Genomic DNA, 15,954 nt, shown 5'->3' on the forward strand with positions numbered 1-15,954 from the left:
CACACACACACACACACACACACACACACACACACACACACACACACTTGATGTGATCTGAGATCTATACTAATCTATGGGTAGAGAAATACAAATTTAGATGACAGTTTGATACCATAATTCAGCAAAATAATTGTAGCAGGTGTGTCCAGGGTCAACGAGCTCCCCAACCATGAGCTCTCATCCAGATTGACAGGACAAGGTATGCCTTTCCTCCTGTAAAACGGGCTTTAAACCCAGCCAGACAGCAGTTGATTCCCCCATGACATTTGTACCGTGATTGCACCCATGGTCCTGCCACCCTGGTCGTTACTGCGGCGCACAGAAGTTACAGCTTTGTGAGACAGTTGTTGGCTTTTGCCCCTGGCATTCTGCAGAGCACCCTCCAGCCTTGTGAGGCCTAATGAGCACGGAGGAAGCTTCCTGGTTAGTGCCAGCTTGATTTCTCTGCGTCCTATAACCAGAGTGTGTGGTGCTTTCAGCAGTTAGGTCTTACCTTGAAGTTCTGGTGGGCAACCAAGAGCAATGACCTTATTTTGGAGGCCTTCAGAACATCCTTGACCAATAACGTGGGGACCGTGGGATCTCATTTTCAGAGAAGCTTTGAAGATGATTTGTAGCAGCTACTTTAGAGTCACATTCTTTATGACAGTATAGCTCATAGAGTCATCAAGTGACTCAAAAATTGATACTTTATGGGGTCATAGGTAACAATTTTATAAATTTATGCCTCAAAAGAAGTATTTACTTATTTAATTTTTAGACTAGAGGGTCTGTATAGACATTGAACTATGAGTCATCAAAAGACTCCATACATTTCATGAAAAAACTAGTTCTTGCCTATAGCATGGGATATGTGTTGAGAGAATCAGGCTTCTTCCACTGGGTTGTACCTATTCTTTTTTTTTTTTTTTTGTCCTGCAAATTGCATGTATTTTATGTAGTGTTAATGCAGCAAGTATCTAATGTTCCTAATTTATGCAGTTGGATATTTCATAAATGGAGTTTCTGCATGCAGGCATTTATACACATTAATATTTATGCAAGTATTCAAATAAATGCAAAGGCATCTGTCTGCATATGTGATGAAAATATGCATATGCATGAGCATGTGTGCCAGGGGATAAGTCCCTAAAGTTGGTGATTGCTGAGGTTACACTTTTCAACTTTTGTTCTTTTCAAAAATTTTCCTTGGCTAGGAAAGGCATGTGGCAAAATAGCACAGCCATTAATATTGACAAATGCAATGACTTTACTTAACTGTGTCTAATAGTTGTAAAAGACAAATCTATTGAAACTTCTTTTATCAATGATAGCATTATTTTACAATAAGTAACAGTTTTCACTAAAACATTCATTCTAATAAACTTCTATATAAATATCAAACTATTAGCAATGAAAATTTTGTATGAATTACTCTAAAATTTATGCCCTGTAGTGCAAGAATTTTCTCCAGGATTAAACCCCCCAGCCCATGGCGTGGGCCCCTCTTTCTGGGAGGCCTAGACCTTTCCTAGAACTGTCACAGAGGACAAGTTGACAGTCCTTGTTGTTCACTGTTCTGTGTCATACACGTTTACTAGGTTCAGTGACAAAGTTTCTTTTAATTTATAAACTTGTTTATTTGTATACTGCTACATCCCCAGCCCCTTATGCTAATAGTTCATGGTAGTCTAGAATAAACAAAGTCAATTCTGAAATATCACTTTTGTAGTTTAAAGATGTGTTGACAATCCCACCCCCTGCTCCCTCCTGTATCTGAGGCATTTAAAATCCACCAGCTGTTTGGAAGGGATTGATAATGGTGGTGTGTTTGTCATACATAAGCAGCATCTTTCCATGGGAATTTTGGTGCATTCGCTTTGAGCCTAAATGCTGGATAGCACATCTTTTCTTCTGAGAGAAGAAAGACTGAAAAAATTATGGATTATTTAGATGTGAATTTGAAAGCAATCGTTTGCTCAGAATTGTGCTTGTTTTCTCAAGGTCCCAGGGAAACTTCTTTCCCTTCATTCACCTGTGGGTGCTGATTGTAATTTCTGTGTTTCACAGAGAGTGTGGATGTGACTGTCTATGCAACAGACACGGATGGCTTATAATGTTGCAGATACGGTGTGAATGCACACACGTGCATGCTTGCTATTGTTAGATTTGCATGTTTCCATTCTAGAATTGTGGTTTCTAGTTAGGGTTCTGGATTGACCACATGTGCTCCTGTGTGCCATCCAAGGTACAGAGTCATATGTAAAGGTGACTTCTATGTCTTTTGTTGGTTTCTGTGATTACTTACTTATTTATTGCAGAAGAGTTTCTTTTCTGCGGCAAGGTCTTACCAGAGTATTCCAGGGTATGCCTCAGATTCTCGAGTGCTTGGATCATAGGCGTGTATCACCATGCCCATCTTGGCTCAACTGTAACAACTGTAAAAGCTCTGGGTCAAGAAGGACTTGGGTGTGTTGAAGGCATGGATAGAAGTCAAGATGAGAAAGAGGACAGTGGTATTGGATGTGAAAGGATCCTAGACAGAGCTAAGATAAAGAGTTGTGATTTTCCTGACAACAGTGAAAGCCATGGGAAGTTTGCAAGTGGAGGTGGGGAATAATTTGATTTTTATTTTAAAATTATTACCTGGGCTAATATTTAGAAAAAAATGATTGCATGGAGCAAGAGAGACAAGGGTGATATGGTGGTTTACATCCAGCAACACAACAGAATAGCACTAGCAATGGAAAAGAAAAGACTCAGATTTCAGTTTGAGAGTAGAGTAAACAAAAACACGCAGAAGGAAGATGTGGGTAATGAAGAAGTAGGAGAGTTGCTCCTAGAAATTTCTTTATAGTGAATGGGTAACTGGTTGGTCCATCTAACTGAGATGAAGAACACTGGGGAAGCAAGGAGTGAGTAGAACATTTCATTTGGCTGCATATACACACCCACACAGAGGCAGCCACTAAGCTATTTTAGTCTGAAAGTCAGGCGACAAGGCCAAGAAGAAGGTCTAGAATTAGGCATCATCAGCATCTGGGTGAAATGTAAAGCCCTGGACAATGAACTCACCTAGTGAGAGTGTGAACAGAGAGGAGATCGTGAGTCAGGTGCAGAGGGGTTCTCCAGCCTGAGTAGGCCTGGTACAAGATGACCAAGAGTTCAGATAAGAGTGAAAGCAGAAGCCGAGAGAGAAGGTGCTGGATGGGAAACAGTGACTAGGGACAACCTATTTGAGAGGTTTTGCTGCAAAGGGCATCCCTTGTCTACAAGTGGTGCTATACACTGGCCTAGAGTCATTCTCAGGGAATCTCTCTCTCTTCCTGTGTGTGCATGTGCCTGTGTCTGTGTCTATGAGTACTTATACATGCAGCTAGACTAAGGAGAATGTTGGGTGTCCTGTTTTTATTACCTTTTGCTTTATTTTCTTGCGAGAGGTTCTCTCAGAACCTGGTATGTGTCCAGCAAGCCTCCTGCTGTCCCTGTCTCCCATGGCACTGAGCTTACAGATGCACCTGGCTTTTTACATGGGTGTTGGGAATTTGAACCCAGGTCTTCATGCTTGCATAGCAAGTGCCAGTCCCTCTCAGAGCTTCTCCTCTCTTTTTAATTTTTTTTTGTTTGTACTGCAATAGGACCTTCTAAGCAAGCTAATGCCATAGAACTATCTCCTCAGCTCCTACACTTCTCTTTGTGTCAACACTAAACACAGAGCTGTTCAGAGTGGTTTCTGCCAAGCTCTGTGTGGTGCTGGAAAGTGGCTACTGTGACTAAAGAATTGAGTGCTCACTTTTACTGAATTTAAATTAAAATTTGATACTCTGTTCAGATGTTAGAAAAATATTGTTATAGATCACTTAAGTATACATTTTATGTCCTCCCCAAGTATTGCTGATAATATTTTATTCCTGGGATGGGACATATTGTACAATGATTTTCCAGAGTTATCTTTAAAATATGAAAGCTGTTTGGTTTAATAATTTAATATTGATTACACATTGAAGGGTACTAATTTGAGCATATTGAATTTGAATGTATTACTAAGTTTACTGGACTTAATTTTTTTTTCTCTTTAAGAGTAGCTTCTAGCATCCAGGTTCAGTGGTGCACACCTGTAATTTCAGCACTTGGGGAGGCAGAGGCAGGTGGATATCTGTGAGTTTGAAGTCAATCTGGTCTACAAGGCAAGTCTAGAACAGCCAGTGATATGCAGAGAAACCCTATCTCAAAAAAAAAAAAAAGAAAGAAACAATAAAACAAAAAAAGAAACAAAAGCTAGCTAAGTTAAATGTAATATGTAGCTCACATTATCCTTCTTTCCCCTATCTTTTTATTTTCTCTTTCTCCTTTCTTTGTTTTTAAATATACTATCTGTATAGTCCAGGCTACCTCAGGCTTGCTAAGCAGCCAGGAATGGCTTTGGACTTCTGATCTTTTTGCCTTCACATCTCAAGCGCTGTAATTACAAGTGTGAATCATTTTGCTCAGTGTATCTTGCGCTGTGGGTTCATGCTGAACCCATGCTAGGCAGCCACCTCATTACCCACATTACATCCCTGGCCCTCATGTCCTATTTCTAGTGAGAAGACAAAAAGCTCATAGTTTACCCACCTAAGAGTGACTGTACCTCCCAAGGAGGAGCTGGGAAAGTCTGGGAAACATGGCCTCTGAGGGTCTGTATTATTCATAGAAGGTCCCAAGGCATAAAACTGGGATTTGGATTCTGGCTCTCTGGGGCTGCCTAAGCTGAGCCATGACTCCTGCACTACACTGGAGTCATCTGTGCCTTCTTCCGCTAGACACATTTTGTGTTTACATAAGCAGAGGACACGAACATGGATGTGCTTGAGCTTTTAAGTCAGGTGGTTGAGATTATGGCTGTTGTGATATTTGGTGAGTTGGTGGTGAACCTAGCCTTTTGTCATGTTGCTACTTGGTTGAATAGTGGATGCCTCAGGTTTAGTTAGACTCTCCTTTCTCCTGGAACCAAGGACAGTGATCTCTTTCATGTTTCTTGTTTATTACTACTCGACAATCACTGTTCTCTTTGTGTCTACCAACATCGTCTGCTGCTGTGATCTTTCCCATGTCTCATGATATTCTCCCTTGTTCTTGTCAAGCTTTCAGTAGAATCCCCATGAGAACACATCTATTTATTCTTATAGAAGGAATTTAAAGTTTAACATAAAGTTTGTAACCAACTTCCGTGTCCTATGCATATCTGAAGGTCAGTGTATTTGAAACTTGAAACGTTATTCTTCATTTCTCGTTTTGTTGAGTGGCTTCATTAGATATCCAGTTGCTCCGGGAGAAGTCATGGTCCTTCTCTACCACCCCACCCCAGCTGGGGTCAACAGTCATGCTGAAGCACTTTTCTGGATCTCTGCCATGTTTCTGCCATTCAAGGTTATAGCCTCCTTTAACCTTCCATCATTTCCGGTTTCCTTCTGCTCACATTTAGCAGTGATGTTTATCACTAACTTGTGCTTGCCACTCACTGTGGCCTTGTTCACTAGAGGGGCCTCTGTGTCCTTTGTCTGTGTGTTTAGATCACCAAGAGCTTGCACTTGGTGGACAGAAAGATTACAGGTTGGGTGCCTTTTTTATTCACAAATGAAGCTGATCTGTGCTTACTCTCCATCAACATTCTTCTGTCCTGCATTCTGTTAACAGAGCCCGCTCAGCATTGCTTTTCAGAGTTGGTGCAGAGTTGGCAGTAATGCGTCAGTCTCGTGAAAATGCAAAACCTTATGCTATCCCCATGCACCTGCCCAGCTCTCCTGGTTCCATCCAAAATTCTCTTCTAGGTTACCTTAGACAATGAAACACAGATTTCTTTCTTTGAGCTAAGTCCTATAGTAATATGCCTCCTAGGAACAGAATGTGACAGAAGTCTGTAGAATATAATATGTGATACTGTATTGCCTTGGGACCAAGTGAGGATCATTTTCATGCAGGTCTACAGGCTAGAGCATCTGGCACACTCTTTATGTGCTGGAACTTACCTTAGACAACTAAAAACAATGGGGGAATGGAGAGGAAATGGGCTGTAAAAGACATAGAAATTTATCTAATCAAATCACAACTTTGCTTAACCCCTTTAAGGAAAATTGATCAAGTATCCTAGAGGATTGCAGATGCTCCTCATTTGCAAAGTCATGCCTAGAGCTCTGTATGACCACAAGACTTAAGTGTTTTCTTCAGCTCTCCCCCCAAACCAGCGATATTTTCAGAGTAAGCCTGTGTCAATCCTGACCCTGGTAAAAGAGGAGTAGTCATTTCTGTCTGTAATGTAGCAAATGATTCTAATGGACACTCCGGCAGTTTTTTTTTTAATGCATCTGATGAGGAGATACTGGTATTTTATATGGTGTATAGGATTTCATAAGAGGCACAATGGAGAGTTTAGTTAAACAAAACTGTTCTTTTCTGATCTTTCTCGATTTTCTAATAACAGGTCTCAGAATGGTGAGGCTGTGGGGTATAAAAACCTGTTTATAAATGACCCACATGGACAGACAGCAGGCTTACTCTTCCCAGACTCCCAACTGAATAAGAGGATTGTGAATAACCTGAGAGCTTTTTAAAGACTAATTGGGCTTTTTAGCTACAGGGGAAGAAAAACTGCTAAAAATATCATTTCAAGGAAGGGTGTGTGGATTTTCGTGCACGAACCATAACCAAGATGGCTGACTGGAAAGCTCAGAATGCTGTGGTCTCAACAGCCTCTATTATACTTTATAAATCTCTTCTGTGATTGCTGCCTCTGGAATTGTAGTAATTGGTTCAGCATAGTTCATAAACGGCTTCTTTCCAAAATGTTGCTAGTATCCACAAGATACTTTTCATGAAGCAAATTGCTTTCTGCAAATGGAGGAAAGTCAGATCAGCCACTCTGGAAGAAGGCAAACTTGTTAGAGTAGAGACGCACAGTGATGGGCAGAGGAGGACTGGCGCAGGTGAAGACTGAGCAAAGGAAAGCAGACAACAGCCCGCTCCCAGTTCTGCCTTTAATTTGAAAGCTTCTATATGTATGTGTGTGTTCGAGTAGCTGCAGAAGGCATATGCTACATGGTGGCGTTGTCTGCCTCTGGCAAAGGGACCAGGCTGGGGTAGTATTTTAAAGTTTTGTGTCTGTTCCTTAAATTTTCCTTTTTAAAAAAACCTAGGTAGAAGGTCTGTGGGCTTATACATATCCCTAGAGTAGGTGGCATGGGTGGGGAAGCAAGCTAGGAAAAGAAGAGAGGAGTCAGGGGAGCTCAGTGATAGTTATTTTTTTAAGTCATAAAGCTTAGGACTCTCACACCTCAAGTTTTATTACCTCAGCTGGATCGCAGTTACATTAGCTCTTTTTGGCTGACCTAGAACTGAACTATCACTTTTATAATATCTCCTATAAGAGAAATGCTGCAGTGTTCCAGAAAGAATACAAGACCACATCGCCTCCACCATTCTCTTTCAATTGCACATGTATCATATTCCTTAAAACAAAAACAAAACAAAACAAGACAAGAACTTATTTAATAAAAGATTTTAGGTTTATCCCAGGAGGCTCTGTGCATTCTCTGGCTCATTTAATCTGAAATGTCTAAAAACTGGGCTGGGAAGATGCTTAAGTTGGTAAAAGGCTTGCTGTAAGGACCTGAGTTCAGGTCCCCAGGGTCTTGTAAAAAGCTGGACTTGGAGGTACATACGTATCACCCCTGTGCTGGAAAAATGGACGCAAGAGGAGCCCCGCGGTTTCCTAGCCAGCTGCTCTAGATGGATTATTCTGCTGCAGTTGAGTGAGAGAGCTTGTCTCAAAGGAGAAAGTGGAGTGTGCTTTGAGACGACCCCCAGGAAGTGACTAAGAATTATAGGTGGTTATGTGCCTGGCTACTGTTTGTTGTGGGGATAGGGACTTTATTTTACCTTTTCAACAAGATACTTAGTTTCCTACTTTTTTTTACAACTGGTATGTGTACAAGGGGGCTCATTATTTTTTCTTTATTGAATGTACCTAGTAAAGGGCTATTGGCATTCAGTAAATACTTTATGAGTTAATAGTCAAGGTGAGGACAGACAGCAGATGCTTACCTTTCTTCTCCTAAAATTTTAACATGTAAAACTTTCATGGTCCCAGAAAGTATTTGAGAAAGGATCCAAATATAAAGCTTCTCAATGTTGAAATCAGTGGTATCATCTTTGGCCAAATAATTCTTTATTGTTCTGTGTGCTATGGGATGTTCACATGGTCTCTGCTCTCTGCTGGTCCCAGTGGCAGTGAGGATTCTTAACTGGGGCCATTAAAAATGTCTGTAGGTATTGCTAAATGTCTCCTGGGAGAAAAATCACATGGCTTAAATATAATTGATTTAAACTAATAAGGACAGATACTACACTTGATCTTGTCCAAAAGGCCAAGAAGTGATTTGGAGTCCCAGTGAGGATCCAGTATTGATGGTGTAGCAGAAGCCAGAGACCTCGAGCCAAACCAGTGACTCAAGCTGTGTGGACACACTGTGACACACTACAGCTTCCATGATGAGATGTTTTTTTACGCTTTGTTTTGTTTCTTTTTAAAAAGTGTTTGTTGTTTTCTATTGGGGGTGTTATAAGGACAGAGGGCAGATATGAAGGGATGTGGGGAATGAGTGAGATTGGGCGCATAATGTGAAACAAAAAATCAATAAAAAAATTAAAAAAAATAATTTAAGATAAGCACTTGGTGGGTGTCCAAGGATTGATCCATATGGAAATGACTCTTCAAATGCTGGGGACTGAGTTGAGGGGACCAAGAAAAGCCTTCCGAAAGCTTACACCCTGCCTTCGTATGGCCAGCAAACATATCTCAGTGCTTTTGAGAGGAGCGAGGCTCAGTTCACCCAGCATTTGTCTCCTCACTCTGTTTCTGCTTGGTTCCTGGATAGGATAAGGTCTTGGGTCTAGCATGAAGTCAGAATCCACCTGTGCAGATCAAGATTGGGTTCATACTGCCTGTCAACACACATGAGAACTGAACACAGACTTGCTGGCTTCATCTTCAAATCAGCTATTCTGGCCACTTCAAATAACACATCTAGAAGCTGTTTCTTATAAATCTGGAGAACAGTCAGGTGTATGTCTCTGAATGTCAGGGACTTGACATTCATGGTACTTATCGAGTGTCTGTTACGTGCTGGGAAGAAATGCTTCTGCTCACCCTCTCTACTGTTCCTTCTATCCTAGTTGCTCTACTTCTGTGAGTTTGGAACGACCATTTTGTTTGCCATTTTCAAAACCTTTTCTACAGCCATAACATCTCTCTTCTACCCCTTACTTATGCTACCTGATTTATGAGAGGCCAGTTACAATTACACGGAAGAAGAGGGAAGGAGTGATGAGGATGGCTAGAATTTTCAAACTGTCTGAAGGCGGCAAGGCAGAGCCCCACACACGTGCACACACGGTGTGTATTCTGGAAGCTCCCCTCACCTCTTCATACATTCACACGTTTCACCGTATTGGCTTGTCAGCTGCCAAGCAAGTCTGGAGAATCTCCTTTCTTGGAGGTCTTTAAAAATAGACAAACTACCCATCTGTCCACGGTGCTTTTGACGCAGTCCTGCTGATTAGAAGGAATGGACTAGATTTTTCTGTCGAGGTTCATTTCTGTCTTGAGTGAATGAATTTGTTTTTGGTGTAGAGGGGACTGTGGGGTAAAATATCAAGTGTGTGAATTAATGACGTATCACTGCACACATCCTTCTTAAACAGAACTGCCCTCTCCACTTTTGGCGACCTGAAGCGCTTAGACCGTAGCCTCACAGTCATTGTCTGAGGTAGGCAGCGCAGTTCTGGTGTTAGGCCACAGGGAGTCCTCCCCTCCCCCATTTCCTTACTTATTTTCTGTCTATGTATGTATGTGTGCACGTGCCTGTGAGATCAGGTGGTAGCCGTGGGGATCAAACTTAGGCCATCAGGCTTGGTGGTAAGAACCCTTACTCACTGAGCTGCCTTGCCTGGCACAAGGAGTCCTGAGACGTAAGGACCCTGAATGCTTGTCTCAAGCTTCCCCTTCCTCTGGTGGAGACAGAAGCCTGGGCAGGATGGTGGCCTTCTCATGCATGTTCTTTTTCTCCTGACCCTGTGGCTTCTTTGTGGGTTTTGGTCCCTTACTGTGTCTAGACATTTGATTTGTAGCCATAAAATTTTAGAGTCATAACAATTTGGGAACCTATTTAGGGAACTATTACCTACTTTATTTTGGGGAAAGGTATATTTTTTAATTAAACTGTAGTCGGATTTGTTTCCAGCCTTATCCCCCTGTTATGTGCATTTGTATTTATATTGTTGTATTCATATGTATTTATATAAATATGAAAATGTATGTTTGTGTCATGTGAGTCTAAGGTGTCTGTGTATACGTTCATGAATGTGCACCTATCTGTGTATATGCCGGTGTGTGCTTGTTGCTGTACATTTGTAGAGGTTTGTGTGCTTTTGTGTTCACACATATGCACCAGCGTATGTGCTTCCGGGTCGGCCCAAGGACAGCTGGAGGCTGAGTGGCCTTGCCTGAGGGAAGTGTCAGATCTTTGCAGAGTTGTTCCGGGGCTCGGCCTCGTGATTCTGCAGCAGGAGCTCTGTGTGGCTAAAGCCTGTGCAGGTCTGGAATCACGGAGAAAGGGTTATCTGAACAGTCAGTTCTTTGAGGATATAGCTACTAGAGGATAGACACTAGAACACGGACTGTGGGGAAGAAATGTCTGTCTTGTCCTTTCCCTCATCTCTTGCTGTCTCTGTGGCCTGGACTTTAGAGAATGTGAATGAAGCTGGCTGAGTGTTCAGGGAGTCTCCCGGGACGTGGGGCAGTGTGGTCAAAGAACAGGGGAGCTGGGCTAAGGCAAATAGATTAATGGGATCATTCCCTCTCCCTCCCCTCCTCTCCTGTGTGTGTGTGTGTGTGTGTGTGTGTGTGTGTGTGTTTCTCATTTTTCTGAATTTACCTTAGACTGGGACATTTTTACTTAGAACAAAATTACTCTGGATTTTCTTACCAATTTCATAAATTCAGGTTCCTGTGTTACAAGAAAAGCATTGTCTTCTCAGTGATCACCTCGGAAGGTCTATAGACAAAGGTAACAGTAGTTTGCCGGCCACGCAGGCATGTCTGCACTCGGGAAGATTGCTGGTGTGAGGTGAGCCTTGGCTCCACAGTGAGACCCGCTCTCATGTGAAGTCTTTCTAGCATCTAAATCAGGAACCATTGCTGGAGAGGGGCCACCCCTTCTGTATGTGCCGTGAATAGTGCGTTCATGTAATTCTCCAAGGGAAGATGCAGTCTTTGAACAGTCCCCACCAGCGTCCCACACCCTGGCTGCAGAAACCAGATGCGGGGAAGTCTTACTTGTGTGGCTATGCTATTTACTTCTGTTAATTTTAGATGTTCCTATAGTGCTACCTTATTTCTCTGTGTGTTACATGCATTGCGTAATTTATAACATGTTTACATGACTTCCAGTATCAAAACTCTGACATGGACCACATTTGGAATCATAGTTTTTAGCCTTTGTTTCTTCCTTCCTACTCTGTTCCCTTCATGGGATTTTTTTAAATTGGCTTTGGTTCATCTGCCTTTTTTGTTTTTGATGTGTAGGCCCGTGTGTGTATGCAGTCCGTGTTCTCCCTGAGCTGTGACTGGAGGCTGCCGTCCTCTGTAGTTGTCTTTCCCCTTCCCTGCTGCTCCTGGAGAGCACTCCCGGGGCATGTGGCTGTCTGCCTTGTGCCAGTGACAGCTCCATTATGTGGCGGGGCTGCAGTGCCCCCAACCAGTCCCTTGCTGATGGGCATTTGGGCCATTTCCAGTCCTTTGCTATTACTAGTGTTGCAATGAATAATAATGTACATTTATCATCCCATGTTTTTACCACTATGATACCCTTGGGGGTTGATTTTTATGAGAGTGACTGATGGGTTAAAAAGTGAATGCATATGCAATTTTGGTGGATATTGCCAAATTCCCCCAGCCCCACCCCCCTTTTCTGGGCTGAGCTGTTTGTGTTCTCAACAGTAATATATGACATCGCCTGTTCCTCACTGCCTCACCAGCATAGAATGTCATCAAAAGTTGGGGAATTTCTGCTGTTTTAAAAGGTGCAAAACGAGACCTTATGATTCAGTTTTCATTGCTCTTATGACTGAAAGGTTTGAATCACTTCTTTTCTTTCTTTCTTTCTTTCTTTCTTTCTTTCTTTCTTTCTTTCTTTCTTTCTTTCTTTCTTTCTTTCTTTCTCTTCCTCTCTTTCTTTCATCCTTTTTTTTTATTTTTTGAGAAGACCATTTGCAAAATTTGTTCCCATGGTCTCTTCAGCCCTTTTCTATATCAAGATGACAAGATTTCGCCTTTGGCTTTGGTTTTGAGCTGCGGATACTTTCTCACTCTCAAGCCATTAAGGAATTCCCCCATGTTTTCTTCCATGGTTACATTGAGATTCGGTATGGGACATGAAGGAGTCTAACACTTTGATTCTTTTTCCTTTAGAATAGTTTTCTGGAATTACATATTAAGGACTCTGCCTGCTCCTCTTTAGCCTTCAGCACATACATGCTGGCCAGTTTCTAACTATCTATCCGCTCTGAGATTGCTTCAGTGTCACACAGCACATATAACAGAGACACCATGTGTGGCAAAGTCTTTTTAAATGAAAGGAGTGATGAGCCAATTTTCGTGATTACAGAAGTGTGTAGTTTAAGTGGACATTTTTAGAGGTATCACATGAGCAGGCTAGACCATTGTACAAGGAAGAAAAAAGGGCTCAGTGAGGGTGTACAAATTGATCTGAGATTACCAGCCAGTTAAAGTGGGAGCAGGACCTACGTTCTTACTTACATTGCATGATTTTCTAAAGATGCTATGATTTTCTCAGAAAACACCAGCAACCAGACTCCTTGCAAGGACCTGGCCCACACTGTATAATTTCTCTTACTGTAAAATATTTTGTTAGTTTTTACTAGTTAAAGTAATATACAATTTAACTTATTTTAAATGATAACAAAATTTGACTTTTAGAACTAAGTCTTAAAACTTTTGAACTGGGTCATAGTAAGTAGGGGGGAAACTCTATGATCTAATCCCAGAAATATTTTGCTCTTGTTTCATATCCCTAGACTTTCCTACCTTTTCTTTTTCTCTCTTTATTTCTCTTTCTTGTTTCCTTTCCTATATGCTCTCCTTCTGAGATAGGATCTTGCTGTGTATCCCAGGCTGGCCTCCAAGTCTCAATTTTTCTACCTCAGCCACTGCAGTTCTTGAATGTTGGGGTTATTGGTGTGGCAATTCATGAACTCAGGATTTTTCCATGCATGGTCTGCTGCTTCATCATGATCATGTTAAGTGGAAACAATACTACTTTTTTCTTTTTTAAATTTATTACAATTTATTCACTTTGTACCCCAGCTGTAGCCTTTTCCCTTGGCCCCTCCTAATCCTGCCTTCTCTCCCTCTGCTCCTCCCATACCCCTCCCCCAGTCCACTGATAGGGTAAGTCATCTCCTTTTCCATTTGACCCTAGCCTATCAGGTCTCATCACCTAAAGAAACTAAGCAAGAAGGAGGACCCTGGGTAAGATGCCCAGACCTTATTCAGAAAGGCAAACAGGATAGACATCTGAAGAGGGAGAAAACAGGGAACAGGATAGGAGCCTACCACAGAGGGCCTCTGAAAGACTCTACCTATTGAAGCAAATGCTAAGGCTCATAGCCAAATTTTGGGCAGTGCAGGGAATCTTATGAAAGAAGGGGGAGATAGAAAGACCTGGAGGGGACAGGAGCTCCACAAGAAGAGCAACAGAAACAAAAAATCTGCATCCAGGGGTCTTTTCTGAGACTGATACTCCAACCAAGGACCATTCATGGAGATAACCTAGATCCCCTGCTCAGATGTAGCCCATGGCAGCTAAGTGTCCAAGTGGGTTCCATAGTAATGGGAACAGGGGCTGTCTCTGACATGAACTCAGTGGCTGGCTCTTTGACCTCCCTCCACCCCAAGGGAGGGGCAGCCTTACCAGGCCACAGAGGAGGACAATGAAGGCACTACTACTTCTTAAACGCTTACTAAGGAGCACGGGTGAGTGCGCCACAAGTGTATTATTTACTGCCACCAAGCGCAAGTGAAGATGCTGTCCTCGTTGCAGGGTTTTTAATGAAGAATGCTTGCCATGGAGAAATTCAATAACTCACTCAGCCTTACTGAGTGAGTAAATGATGCTGTTCAGGTTCTAATTTCTGGGTTTACCCCAGCATCTGTTTTGACAACAATGCTGCGTCCTGCATGTATTACTTTGGATCCGGTTAACATATAACTATTTTAATAGACTTTTTCAGCCTTATTTCCTCATCTTGTTAAATTTGATTCATAATGTTGCCTTTCTTTTAGCATAGTCAAGTTACTTCTATCAGATTTTAAGGTAGGAATATCTACTCCTCAGATAGTAAGAGCATCTTTTCTTCTCTCCAAAGAAACTCATTGAAAATGAAATAAAATTGATCAATTTAGAGGAAGCTAGTGTAAGAGAGAAATAGACATTAATTTTATATCAAATTTTGCATGCTACCTTCATTTCCCACCAAGCTTTTCTCAGGTCCATATGGTCCCAGATTCCATATTCCCAACAAAGATGCCTGACATAGTAATGAGTTGCCAACGTGCGGCTGGTGTGGAGGAGGCCTGTGTGCAGCCCACAGAAAACAACGCCTTTCTTCTGCAATACCTTCAGCTTCCAGCCCAGCACGGCCATGCATGATGCATTTACTGCTGTGTGATACCAGTGGTCATATGAGGAAGTGGGGGATCTTTGCTGCTGCTATGGACTGTTCCTATAGAGATTCTGCAGAGTGCTTTGAGGAAAGATGTCAATTAAATGTGACAGCTAGTATGACATTCCACTACTATAGAGGACAGTGTTTTTCCAATATTTCACCTTTGAATTTAACTTTGAATTTTCCCTTTATTTCCCTGTGTATATTTTCATCATATACAGTTCTGTATTGGTATAATGTAGACAGTTTTTTTTTTTTTTCAAATGTGTCATCCTGGGCTGGAGAGATGGCTCACAGAGGTTAAGAGCAATGACTGCTCTTCCAGAGGTCCTGAGTTCAATTCCCAGCAACCACATGGTGACTCACAACCATCTATAATGAGATCTGGTGCCTTCTTCTGGTGTGCAGGTGTACATGCTGGCAGAGTTATGTATACATAATAAAGAAATAAATCTTTAAAAAATGTTAAAAAATAAAAATAAAAGAGTAGTCAAATGTCTCATCCAACTTTCCTCTTCCCTCTTGTTCATCCTCCTTTTCTCCTCTCCCTAGTTTCTTCTCTCTGGTCTCCCTTTTGCTGTAATGTTCTACATACATGCACACATACATACATACATACATACATACATGTGTATACACATATATGTATGTGTTTATATACATAAAGATTATTTATGCTTTTGTGCCTATAAAGAATTCTAGGGCCCACAATGAGAGAAGGTGTAAGATACTTGTCTTTCTGCATCCGACTTACTTCTTCATAACATAAGATCTCCAATTGTATCTATTTTATTGCAAATAACATAATTTCATTTTTTTATGGCTGTTCCTTTAGTCTCATGAACAGAGTATATCTTCAAAGTTTTAAAATTTCTTCTATTTCAAAAGTTGCAAAAGAGGACCTCATATTTTAATGTGCATTTCTCTTGTGAGTAGCAAGGTCAAATATTCTTACTTTTATGCCATGTAGCCTCCTTTTTATGCCCAAGTTGGCATAGTTTGGTCATTCTTAGTTTTTTGAGGAGCCCCTGTATTGTGGGTCTGTTCTCCATAGTTTTTGTAATTTTGAGGTATATCCCTCCTATTCCTAGTTTCATTGGGGCTTTCTTCATGAAGAGTGTTGAACTTGTGAAAGTCCTTTTCTTCATCTGTTGAGATGATAAGTTCATTTTCATCCTTGAGCCTATTAAT

The 15,954-nt window shown here is 41.5% G+C and overlaps 1 protein-coding gene and 1 pseudogene across 2 annotated transcripts in view; one reads left to right on the plus strand and one right to left on the minus strand.

The window, feature by feature from the left end:
• Nebl (nebulette) overlaps window positions 1–15,954 on the plus strand; it is a 365,083-nt gene that overhangs the window by 214,031 nt on the left and 135,098 nt on the right. The gene's annotated exons all lie outside the window — the stretch shown is intronic.
• LOC129666707 (U2 spliceosomal RNA) lies at window positions 8,294–8,396 on the minus strand (annotated as a pseudogene).

The sequence above is a fragment of the Psammomys obesus genome, unplaced genomic scaffold (assembly GCF_907164565.1).
Source record: "Psammomys obesus unplaced genomic scaffold, mPsaObe1.curated_primary_1811, whole genome shotgun sequence".
Lineage (NCBI taxonomy): Eukaryota > Metazoa > Chordata > Mammalia > Rodentia > Muridae > Psammomys > Psammomys obesus.